The sequence below is a fragment of the Lathamus discolor genome, chromosome 9 (assembly GCF_037157495.1).
Source record: "Lathamus discolor isolate bLatDis1 chromosome 9, bLatDis1.hap1, whole genome shotgun sequence".
Taxonomy (NCBI): Eukaryota; Metazoa; Chordata; class Aves; order Psittaciformes; family Psittacidae; genus Lathamus; species Lathamus discolor.
Window position 1 is genome coordinate 10330508 of NC_088892.1, and position 13394 is coordinate 10343901.

Below are 13394 nucleotides of genomic sequence, written 5' to 3' on the forward strand. Positions count from 1 at the left end.
TTCCTAAAACAATACTTTTCTTCTAAACACACAGACATGCTTGTTCACTTACCTCTCCCAGTTTACTTCCGGGCTGATGCAGGAACTTGAGACTGAAACTGTGTGTTCAAAGTCTGCCAGGAGAAAAGCCTTCCTGTAACAGAATCATCCAAATGCAGAGGCCAATCAAGACGCTGAATCTCCTGCTCACAGCAGGAAAGCTTGGAGAGGATTTTCCTCAAGCTGTTTGGCACATATGCAAATAGAACTTCAGCTGAAGTCAAGGCGAGTCCTGTGCAATAAGTTTGTTTTTTCATCCACAGTAATTTTCTAAGTGACAAATGAACTGATAGAAACCAGGAGCTAAACGCCCTACTTATTCCTGGGCATTCCCAAGGACAATTTAAGACACAATATCCGAACTCAGGCTGCATGTGTACACATAAGTGGTGGGGAAGAGGTGTCTTTCATACAACTGACAATGTCCTACCTTTATGCTACCTATGGATGCATGGGCGTCCTAAAGGTACTGAGTTGCACTTTTCTGCTCTCTCTACAGTTTGTCTCTTGTCATCCTGAAAATGAAATAAGGCTTAGTCCCTGACAGTTTGAACTAACCATAGATACTGATACTCACACAGCTGTGACTCTTGAAATCAGAAGACCCAGAGAAGAAATTGCTGTGACCAGCATGGGGACTTGCTTTCCTTGTTCATGTGCTGATATCTCTACTGGCCAGCTGTGAGCAAGCCTTGTGTACCCAACTGCCAGAACACACCTGGGAGAGAAGCAGTGTGCACACAAATATATTTGGGTTGTTCTGTTTGAGAAGGTTCATGTCAGATAAAAAAGAATCCAGAAATTAATGGGGATCGCTTTGATCTCTTTTATAGTTATTATGGAACCACTACATATTACTTCTCCCTTTTCTCAAAGAATGGTAAGTATAGCCCAAAGTTAAAGCTGTGGCCCTTCACATAGGGCCCAGGTAGAGCAGAACCTCTTTTGTTTGAACACATGGAAAGCTGGTTAACAATTATTTGACTAGGAAAGCAAAGCTTTGTGTGTGCGCTGTTTCTGGACTTTCCGTAGTTAAACAATTTCTGTTTAACAAGTCTACAGCATGTTTCTGCTCCCAGATAGATCAGTAACAACTGCCATACTCAGCAAACATCCAACACAGCAGAATACAACGTCTGTGCAGCACTGCTTTATAATAGGGTTTCAATGGATAAGACATAGTGTTTTTGAGGACAAAAAAATAAGGCAAAACTCCACCCATTGTCCTCATCTTCTATGTATTTTGTCACACTATTAGTCAGAAGAAGGGGAGGAAGGGCATCTTTGAAAACTCTCTATGTACTAGAGCGAATCCTCACATCCTTCTAAAGGTATAATGTGTTAGGAAACACTGCAAATCTGTAATACACTGAAGACAGAACCAATGTGATAGAATACTGTGCTAAATAAAGTGGAAGAAATACTGTCAGATATATGTCTCTGCATGGCTCTGTACTATTTCCACCTAACTTACCCTATTTTATCGACAAGTCCTCTTCAATGTGCAACAAGTAACCCATCACCTGCTCAAGGAAAGCATCACCTAAGAAAACATTGAAATGTATGCAACCTTTCCACAGGGATTGGCAGGGATTTTTCATTCCATTTTTTCCTACTAATTTGCAATGAGTCATTGTCTTGAACATTTGAAAAAATGGCCATGCTGCTGGTAGCAGATCTTCTGACTAATTGTCTTTGTAGACTCAACCTGTGGGGATGTCCAGGTCCATAACATTACTCCTGCCAGATTTTACTGTGAGGCCACAGTGGGGAGATCTTTAATTTCACTAAATTGCAAGATGTTCAGTGCTTTACTTATTTTCTTTCTCTCCTCATTTACTCAGGATTTGTTCACCCTCCAGCTCACTGTCAGAAACTAAAGCCAAGCCTGGCCTATCCTCCTGCCCCTTGAGTCAACGAAAAGTGTGAAATCAGAAGAGAAAAGATATTATTAAAAAAAATAATGGATGAAGAATGTAACTGGGGTGTTTTTCCGCAAAAAGTTGTACAATATAAGGTTAAATGAAAAACCTAGAAGCAACTGCTGTTGTCCACAAGTCTCTTGTGGAAACTGCTCACTAAACTGATTTTTCAAGAAGAGAAATATATTTAGAATAAGGACTCTGTGCTAGAAAACTTTGACATTATTGAATACACCGAATCATGCAATAACACTTCATCCTCCCTGAGTGAACGGCCTATTAACTGAATAAAAGAACTATGCCCATGTACTGCAGAGAAAATTTAAAGAAATTTGACTGTGGTTGGACATGATGGATGATAGGAAGTAAAGAGGTACTCTAACAAGGGGGAGGGGGGAAATATATTGTGTTACAAGGCTTGTTGCTTTGTTTGCTCCTAATAACTTTGTATTCAACAGTAGAGCAGGGGAAATCTTTTATGCTCTGAATACCATACCTGTTAGGCTTCTGGTTATGATTTAAGAGGCTGAGGTCACTTGACATTAATAGAATATGAATTTAGAAAATTCTAATTTAAGTTCTCACTCCTCCACATTTTCCTCACATGTGAGACTATCGCCTTCTGGAATTCTGTAGACTGAAGCTGGGCTTCTCACACATGTAAAGGTCAATGCTGTAACCCCCTCATTAAACTACCTGCAAGAAGAAAAGTCTCTTACTTTATTTTTTAGAAATTTCAAAAATGTATCTTACAATAAAAATATGATAAAAGTGAATAAAATAATTGTAATTAAATCTTTAAAATGAATACCAAATACTCTAGTTTTGCTGAAGTTTAAGCTGGTGACAATGTGGGACAGGGAATGAGCTCAGAGCAAATTGCCAGCTACTCTTGTGGTTCCGCATGCTGGTAGAGTCACTCCCCAGCTACTGCAGTTCCTTTGGTCATCAGCCGAAAGACCACTGTAGTAGAATGAACAGTCATCTATGCAAGAAACGATGTGATTTAGACTTGTTGCTTGATTTAGAGAACAAGTTACATGAAGGGGGAAATATCTGAAGCAAAATTAAGATATTTCATGAGTTTGCTCATTGCTCTACTTTAACCTGCTTTTGCTTCTGTGGTTTCTTTCACAGCTGCCCTAATTTCCTCTACTTTTGCATTCTCTATTAATTTCAGTTAAGGCCTCCATAGGCTCATGAACTACCAGACTTTATTATTCTTTGTTTGTTGTTTTTTTTTATTTAAAAAAAGCAGGCCTAAACTATCTTTCCTATTGCCTCTAGACTATTGCAAAGGAATGTAGTAACACGGTCTTTCCAGAAAGAGCAGAAACTGCAGCCATTTCAGTAAATGAGTTTTTTTAACCTAATGATTAAACAGTGCTGATCTAATATAAACTGGCTTCAGGGAAGGTATGTTAAACCAGTAACCAGAAAAAGAGATGTATGCTTTTAACAACATTTTGACAACGTATCAAAATGATCAGGAAAGAGATTGTGGCTGAGGTGGATGTCTCATACTTTTTAAGAATTTCAACCCTACATGGATGGAAAGGGGAATGTCCTCTCACTATCTGGCTGCCTCACATAACTGCCTTCAAGGCCTGAGCAGCCAATCAAGACTGTTCTAAAAGCTGGCAAAATGGAATCTTTCTTGTCTTAGTGAAGGCTTAAGCAAAACATGCAGACGGAACTTTGCTGCATTCTTTTTATTGGGCCCTCACTGAAACAACTCGCTAACCTCAAAATGATAAGCTTTTTTCTTGTCTTGGTTAGGTTAGTTTTCAGATAAACTAGTGAATAGAATTGGCTTATATATAGCTCCAGCATGTGTAAAGCTGGTGTATGATCAGTGGGGGAGTACTCAGCCACTTGCAGGGTGAGAGAGAGATGGGGGGAGGTATGAGGGAAGGAAGAACCAAACTAAACACAGAGCAGCGTCATATGTTAAATGTTTTACAATGTCTTTTGTAGCTTCACAATCACATAAATTCAATATTAATCAAGGTTTACATAGAAAAGTAAAGGAGAAAAGTTAACCTCTGTAGAGTTCTTTTGCTCCACTAGAACTGGATTTCCTCACACTCGGGACATTTAACATTTAAAAGGGATAGATACCTTTTCTTTCCACGTGTCCATGAAATCTTATTTTCAGAGGAAACATTGATACATATTTACTAAATAGTGAAAGAATCAAAGACAGATTTATGTGAAAAGTCTAAACCAATGCCTGAATGATGGAAACATTGTAGTCTTAAGGACAGTTCTAGCCTTATTGGAATACTCTTATGCCAATGTTTATGTCACTGTCTTTGTTTAATCTCAAGATCTGTGTTTGACCGGAATACTCTTCTGACATACAGTATTTCAGGTCTTCTCCAGGATATGAAATTATAAGTTGCCAGAGAAGTCTGAAACCAGTATGCTCTAAACAGAAGGAAAAAATTATTGTATTAAATAAGTGTTTCATATATCAATAAAGACTTTGGATATTCACATATCAATAAAGTAAGAAGCATTGCAGAAGGATGAAGGAGAAAAATCTGACATATCACAACAACACCTGGCATGGATCACATTAAATAACTGAAGAACAGGTTTGAGTGACTGAGAAAAGCAGCAGAGGGGATAGTTTTAGAAAGCTCTAGGAAGAGTTTGGGAGGCTGGCTAGGAGTGCCTGAGTAATATTCATTGAAACCTTTATCCACTGATGGAACTGACAGAAGCTGACAATTATGACAACAGTAATGAACCTGTCTTATCTATTTTAAGACACCTTGTATGAAGAATTCAGAGAAACAAACAAAAAAAAAAGATCATTCTTTGTTTGGATAAAATACCACAACTTCAAGGGATTTCCTTTCTGTTTGCTCACATGGAAAATATACAGAAGCACCATAATTGCAGAACATTTTAAATAGGTCATTTAAAATAGATCATACATAGTGAGAGGGGAAAAAAAGCCCACCCAACTTTGAAGGGGGTTTTGGTGTGGGTTGTTTTTTGTTGTTTTTTTTTTTTTTTTGAACAAAAAAAAGAGGGTTACTTTCTATTAATTTTCATGCTCTCGAAGGCCAAGAAATCATGCAGATTTATTTTGGAAAGCAGGTACATTTACTTCATATGGCTGCTTTGCCTTGATATTGGCCCAATTGTGATGTCTTCTTAATATTTACAGATGCTAAGGGATTTAAGACATCTATTTTTTTCCTTTTAAAGTTTGTTCTGAAAATACACTGTATCAACTTTATGCTTTTTTCTTATGCTATTTTGTGCTGTTTCCTCTGTCTTCAAGATCCTTGCCATTATTCTATTTATTGAAGGAAACTTTCACTGGGGTTCCAGTGGGTGTAACTATATTTCCTTGATGGCCTCCCTGTTAGTAACCCTCTGGTTTTCATTGAGGTCATTGAAGTAAGTTTTGGACAAAATCAAGGTTTAATGCATCTTTCACTGAAGCCAATGAAGTCAGACTCAGTTTTGTTTAAAATCAGCACCTCTGATATTTTCCTATTTTTGTAAAAAATTCCAAGGTGCAATGACTGTTTTAAAAGTAACTTTGTGCATGCAAATCAGCATTAGCTCATACTGTAAGTATGAAAACCAGTTAACTAATGCCATGAAATGCTGTTCAAGTATTGTTTTCCTCCTCAGGTTGTAGCTTGTTAGTTTTGACAGGTGTACAATGATATATAATAGAAGCTGAAAAGGTGCTTATCTGTATCCCTTTGGTCCTTTAAAACTGATGTATAAATGGCAGGTCAATATGGATACAAAAAATGATTGAAGTTTCAGCTGAGGTCAGTGGACAGTACAGTCAGTGGGAGGGAAACTGTCCTTCAGGTTTCACATTAGCATCTGATTGTTTTGGAGCTGCTTACTAGCATTTAATAACATTTCTCTACCTGCAGCCAAATATGGTTGGGCATTAAACACTGCAATTTAGGAGCTAGCCTACAAAACAACAAAGTCAAACTCGTTATGCTCAGGCAGACTATCCATTATACAATTTTTGGAAGTAGTCACTCACTTGCATTATTGTTCTGCTTAATACAGGGCTTGAGGCCATATCTCATTAGCATCTTCTGTTTTTGTCCATGTGTTTGCTTTCTAAATCATGGGAGACTATTTCAGTTCTAGAGATTTACTGAATAGGTATTAGAATGTGGACATTCTTGAACTTACCAAATCCAGTATAATTACTGTAGTCAGAGTTGAGAACCAATAGTCCCCAAAAGTATCATAGAAGCTAACAGGTGAATTTTGTGGCCTTTGTTCTGTCAACTTCCATCAGCTTTGAATTTCTTTCATGAAGTAACATCTTTATCATAGGAAAAATCCCTACCCAACATTTAATCATTTTGTTGTATTTCCCAAATGACTTTTTTTTTTTAATTAAAATAGGCATATTTAAAACAAATGTTATTTTCAAAAGACTAATTTTCAGCAATACTTGGTGCTAAGCAGAGCTGATAAGGTAGAAATGTCAGATATGAAGTACAGGAGAACAGAGTAAGGAAACCTACCCCAAAATGTTTATTCTTGGACTATTACACTGTGGTGGCATCACTAGGCAGTTCTTTGACAAAAAATGTTAAAGATGAGGTTCTCAGATCCATTCTGCAGACCAAAGCAGAACAGAGCTACCACATATGAATGGAAAACTGAACTTTTATAATTGAGCTTTATACATTCTAGAAACTTTCTGCACCAGAAAAGAATTAAGAAAACATATGGACAAACATAAACTGCAGCAAGCAAGCAAACTAAATTCAGACAACACATGGAGAGTTTTGCATGGATTCCCCTCCACCAAATCATCAGCATTTGAACATTTGCCAAAGTTCATAGCTGAAATTTAAAATTTGGAAAATATTTCCACTTGCTCAGACAATAAACATTACACATGATATAACTTTCATCTCAGTTGATAATTTTCTGTATTACACTTTTTATGAATCATCACAGTTCTCTGTTTTTCACTCCCTATCACTACTCGTCAGAAGGAAAAACTGAGGAACAGAGCTTGAGCCTATTTTTAAAACTCAGGAGTAAGGACCCTCTTACTGCAATGGTCTTTGGAACAGACTGATCACTGAAGTGTCTCTAGTTGCTTAACTCTTTTCAGGTGTGTGACTTTATTAAAATTAATGAGATTTAGGTATGTGTTTTCTTGCCTTAATTGCTTTATTTGTCTAAATAAACAGTGGATATGGCGGTTTAATCCAATCAAGGATTAAAAATTCCTGTCAATGCTTTGTTTAAGCCACAGCTCCTGCTACAGGGCTGCACATGTCTGCCTTTATGGTGGTCTGACTAGAAAATCGTGTCACTTTTCTTTGTGAACTACTCTGAAGGTTTCAAATGACAAATAACAGGGACCTCAATCCTCTCTTTTTCCAAACAATTTGTAAATCAGAACCATCAAAACACATGTGCAGTGAGAGAGTATGGCCCGTGGTTTGAAGAACATAATGGTTCACTGCATCTCCGAAGTGCTTTGAGCTTACATTTCTTAGATTTTATTTCAACACCTCTCTTGTATTCTCTCCAACCTCTGTTTCTGGAGAGTGAAGCAGCAAGTACAGATACACAGACTAGCACCTGATAAAACCATTTGTTAAGTAAAATTCTCATCTCCATTAAAATCTTGCAGCTTCGTATCATTATGTGTAGGTTAATCAAAGACAATTACGGAGTCCCACTGAAACTGCCAGAGATCTATTTGGAAACACAGAGGAAGCCCATAGCAATATACACAAAGTCGAGTTTTGCATCCTTTGAAAAAATTATTTTCACTGCAATGAATGGCAGCAAAATCAGGTTTTGAAAAAGGGCAAGCAGTGATTTCTTGGTGAGTTACTGTTCATTTAATGGCTTCTTAAAAATGATAAGTTTTTCACACTGCAGAAATTAGCCTGCCCTCGTACCCATGAAATAATGTTACAGCAGTCTGGAAAATGTCCCAAAGTGTCTCACTTGTGTACAAAACACAGTGGGTATCTTCATATCACCACATAGGTGATATAAAGATACATATCACACAGATACCCACCACCCTGAGACTCTCCCCATGACCTGAATAAGGCGATGAGCAGCCAGCAAGTGGATGTGCATTGACAGTGTATGCAGCCGACACTTATATGATGTATATAATCCATGTGCAAAGCACCCAGGTGGGTAGGAGGTGATGGGAGAGGAAGTACATTTTGCTCCTGCTATAGGCAGAGCTGCTCCAGTTTTGCATCTGCTACCGAATCCTTTAAACAGAAACTTGAACACCACAGGAGAAGAACTGAACCTTCACTCTTAGATCTAAGAAAACAAAACCTCTGTCTCTGTTTTCAGAGGGCTGGGTTTGCTCCCTGTTAATGTGCAGGATCAATCAACACAGATTCATGGCACTCTTCCTCAAGCTTCTTCTGATGGCAGAAGATACTTAACATTAGCAGCCTATTTCAGCCCCCCCTTCTAGGTCAACTTTAAAACATTATTACACCTTCCTAGTGTTTTGCTTTATTCTGTGGTTGTTTTTTTTAGGGGTTGTTGATTTGTTAGGAGGAGAAAAGAGAAACTATAACTACAAGAACCAATTTGAAGTAAATTACAAAAATCTCTTTGTTAAAATTGGAGTCTACAATACTATTGCAGATCACAAATTCAACTGATATAAAGCTGTGTTATTTGTAACCACCTTCTCATTGCCTGGAAAAATGGAACAGAACATACCAGACTGCCGAGGGCCAAGGAAGAGCACTATCTGCAAGTACTTTATCCTGTCACCTCTGAGAAACGGAGGAATTGAGCAGGGAGCCAGCTGAAGTAAATGCAAATATCTATCCTTTCTAGCTGAAGAGCTCTTAGAGCTGCTCCAGGTTTGATTAGCCCAGTGCTGTTATTCTCTGCCTTCTAGAGAAACCAGAGTTGGAGGTCTGGAAAAAAACTCTGGAAGTGAAGTTGTGCATTTGGGTCACTGAAAAGATTGGACTCAGTAAAAAAACCATGCTGGTGTCACATTTTATGTGACTAAATGCATGGCCAATTTCTGCAGCCACCAGTGTTTGGAAACCTAGGCCTTTTCACAACAGCACATGCTCCTCACTTCCTGGAGGGCCATTCCTCTGGCCTTGAGCAACAGACCAACACGCAGTGGCAACTGGGTTCAAACTGCAAGTGAGTCAGAGATCATCATAGATCTATCTTAAAGCCTTGTTTAGAGTTTAAGAACTGGCTAAGCTGCCTGTATAGATGCATGAAAAGTGTTGAAGGGCACCAGCCTCTGCCCCAAGGAGCTTCAGTAAGACTTTGACTGTTAGAAGTGCCTCTTGAAAATGTGCCTTCAGTGATTTAGAAAACATTGCGATTTAACTCTTGCATTAATTCCCATTAAGGAATGTGCACTGTCTCAGCTTTTGCTCTCTCTGATGTAGCAGCAGCTGGATCAAACTCATATGTTGTTTCATCAAAGAAAGGGAATTGATTCATTGGTGAAAAGTGTTTTCTTTTATAATTTCACTAAGGAAGAACATTCATTGGCTGTTTTAATTGTTCTACCAGAGCTGACAAACTGAAGAATGCTTAAAACATCAATATTTTCTAAGGAGCTTTTTTACACATTGTGCATTATGTTTCAACAATTCTGAATCTGGAATAAAGTGGCTGCATTTCTATGTACTAATCACAGGAGTTACAAAAACAAATCACTGATCTGCTAAGACATAGCATTACCTCTAAGCTGCTCCATGGGGTAAAAAATCAGGAGCTGTTCAAATAACACAATCATTGTTAATTAGATAGAAACTTGTAGAAAGCAGCAATTAGATTATAATAATAACTTAGTCTAATATACTTCAAAGTCCAGACATTAAAATCTGATCAGGAGTAGCTCTGAATTGCACTGAAGTAACTTCCAGAATTGGCTTCTTATTATTCAGCAGGCACTCTATATGCAATATTTAACAAATCAGGCATTTGATGAATAATTGTTGACAGATCTTGTCTGCTTCGCTGCTTTTCACAGAACTGTATCAGCGAGACTAGACAGAGCATATGTCTAGGAGGTTCCACAAACTTCCTTACAGTTTTGTACACTCAGTTTCTGAAATCCACAAGGAATTGTTAATACTGTCCTTTTACAGAATCACTTGTTAACAGGTCTGGAAGAACCAGGAATCAGCTAAACAGCTAGATTCAGATTAGATGGCCTTTAAAGGTCCCTTCCAACCCAGTGTATTCTATGATTCTACGGTGTGACACGAAACCAATATAGTACTGATAATGATGCAACCACAGATGAAATCTGAGCAGAGGGCCAAATTCCAGCTTATACTTTAGCCATTTACCGGAGCTGGCCAACATTCAGAGGGAACAGGGAAATCTGTATGTGTGCTTGTGATTCCACAGATAGTGTATTGAATATTATGGTATGTTAATTAATCTCTTTAAAAATAAAAACAAAAACTAATTTATGGGCAGATTGCACAGAAAAATGCCTTAATTTTTTTATCAGCTATTAATAACCAGACATTACTGATTTTGTCTCTGTTCCAAAATTGGATTAAAAACTAAGCTACAGGAATGTTCTTAATCATTCAGACTCTTTCTAAATATAAGTTGTGTCTGATCTTTACTGGCATCCAAAATCTTATAATTAACATACCAGGATAAAAATGGTACATTTTCCACTATGGGAAATTGTTCTCTATTAATAAACCAACCAAGTGAATATTTACTACGTATTACCATCAGCTTAATTCAAAATAATATGCACCAGGGAAATACATGTCTGGATTCTATCTGCCCTCTGGTACTCTTTCAATAGGGTTGTTGCTGTGCATCAGAAGCGAAGGAGTGTCAAAACCCACCAAATGCTTGTGCTTGCAGTTTGGTATCCTGGGTCATATTTCTACGCTGTAAGTGATGCCATTTAAACGAGCGGAAGAAAGCTGAGTCCATGTTTTGTAATGAGTACAGGTCTTCTTTAACCACGAGATGGCACTCTGTTTGCCACTTCTGTGCTATGAAGGCCTGAGTACAGATAGAATGTAACAGGAGAAAAAAAATCCAGCCATAGAATACAGAAAAATGCTTATCTTAATTCTCAATTTAGTCGAAGAAAAAGTAATTTCTCGTAATTTTTATAGCTGTACATTTCAGCTGTGTCAAACTCACCTTATAACGGACTAAAGTGGACATTTTTCTTCATATCAGTGCAGATACATTTACATATCCACATTTTGCCCAAAGCTGTGCATTCACATTCATTGTTGATTGGACACAATTTCCACATAAACCCACAAAAGCTAAAGGAAGATTCAGAATTGACTGAAACTTCACAAACCTTTCAACAGGGCTGGAGGCTTGCAGTGTTTAATAGCAATCAGGAATAGCTGGATGACACATTTGCTTGGATTGTAAAAAGGAAAAATTAGGAATTAATTTTTTTTAATATAAAATATTATAAAAGCTTCCAAAAGCAGCCCAGCAAAGGAAATGTCATTAAATGACTCAAAAGACCCTGGTGGCATCATGCGCTCGTTGACCCAAATACTACACAAGACAAACTTGCAACAATCTCTACAATTTTGTTCTTTAAAGCAATAACAAATTCCATGGTGGATCACACTAATGGTAATCTCCATGTAAACCTAACTTTTTGCAACAAGGAAAAAAGGGATCTTGTTTAAAAGTAACTAATTCTGTCTGTTTTCTTATATAATAGTTATATACAATGTAGACATTGTATAAATTATAATAAAGTACTGTCTGATACACTTGGGGTTTCTGAAATGGGAGTTCCAGGGCAGGGCATTGAAAACAGACTGAGAGGGATGGCAACAAGGACTGGGATGGGTGGCCCACCAAGAAAGAACAGCCTGCATACCCTGACCCTTCCACTGCTGACAGCAGCAGCCACCAGGGCATCATTCCAGGCTTTGCATAGCCAAAATATCTAAGCAGAGTGCCAGCTCATTTGCCCCCTCTGTGGGTAGCCAACATTGGGTAAACCCTTGTCAAATAGCTTAAAAAATAGCTTTAAAACATGGTGTAATAGACATGAAACAGGAAGGTTTCTTACACTGGAATTAAACAGTGGACACTGGGGAGAAAATTACCACGATGTCCTGCTGATGTCATCTGAGTTACAGCTGTGTCCAAAGCCAAGACACAGACTAGCAAAGAAGAACCAGTGTTTTTTCTGCCTACAGTGACAGGGAGGTCCTGCCTGCTCTTACAGGTACCTCTGTGACAGGAGCAGCTGCGCTCATGTAAAGCTCTGTGCAACTGATTAATCCAGTCAGTGAGAACAGCAGCATATATATATAAACTAGGTTATGCAGCTTGCATATATTTAGTATAAACTAACTTTTAGAACTATGCTGGTGTAATTTTTTCTTCATGATTGCTGCTTATTTCTTTACAGGAAACCCACACATGTGACATCTTTAGTTGTGCCCTAACCTTCCTCTGCATTGTGCTTTCATATTCTAGGGAAAACCCCCTGACTTGTCTATAACTCTACTACCAACAGTTCTCATCTACAGACTGAGGTTTGTGCTCTAAAAGCTTTAAAACATACATTTCCAGTTCAAAATTTTTTTGAGTCAAAAACCAAATTTTCTTTCAAAGAATTGATGTATTATTTAAAGAAGTCCTACAAACCAAGCATTTTTCCCTAATGACTGGGATTAGGCACAAATAGCAGTTGTCTTCTATGGAGATGCCAATCCTTTGTAGTTTGCTTTCCCCCTCCCCAATCTGACTTTGATTTCTGGTTTCTGATCTCATACAGAGGTCAGTTTTAACTTGTTGCAAGGGATATTTTTCCTAATTGTAGCCTGCTACATCTATGTCTTCTAAAAGAAATCCAATACAAAGACAGTTAAGAGAAAGAGTATGAGAAGCTGACTTCAGCTGTCTGTGGAAGCTGGAAATCACTCAACAGTCTTGTTCGATTATTTTTCACCTTTTTTTCTTCAATGCTAGTCTGCATAGGAATCAATAAAGTATCCTATAAGAGCACTTGTAATCCCAAATGTAACTCCTCTTCCACAACAATAATAAAAAAGAAAAACTATTGCTTTTTATATCTAATAACTTACAGCCAGTTCCTTCCCTGGAGGTACTGATGAAGTTTGCACTGGAGTACAATATTTTGCATCTTTGCTTTTCTCAACATTTTTCTCTTCTGCTTACAGACAATTAGTAAGAGAAAATTCCTCCAAGAGGGTTGAAGTCAAGTTTTCTGTGCCTTGAACTCTGTGCTCTATGCTGAAAATTTTGCATATTCAAGATTAGTGGCTTCAGAACACTTGTTTTTGTTTTCTTCTTGCTTTACAGAATTGCTGCTGCAATCTGGCGGACTAGCTGTCAGAGGCATATACATTGTTTGATATTTTAATTCTAATGAGGGTCTCAAAATTAGAACAA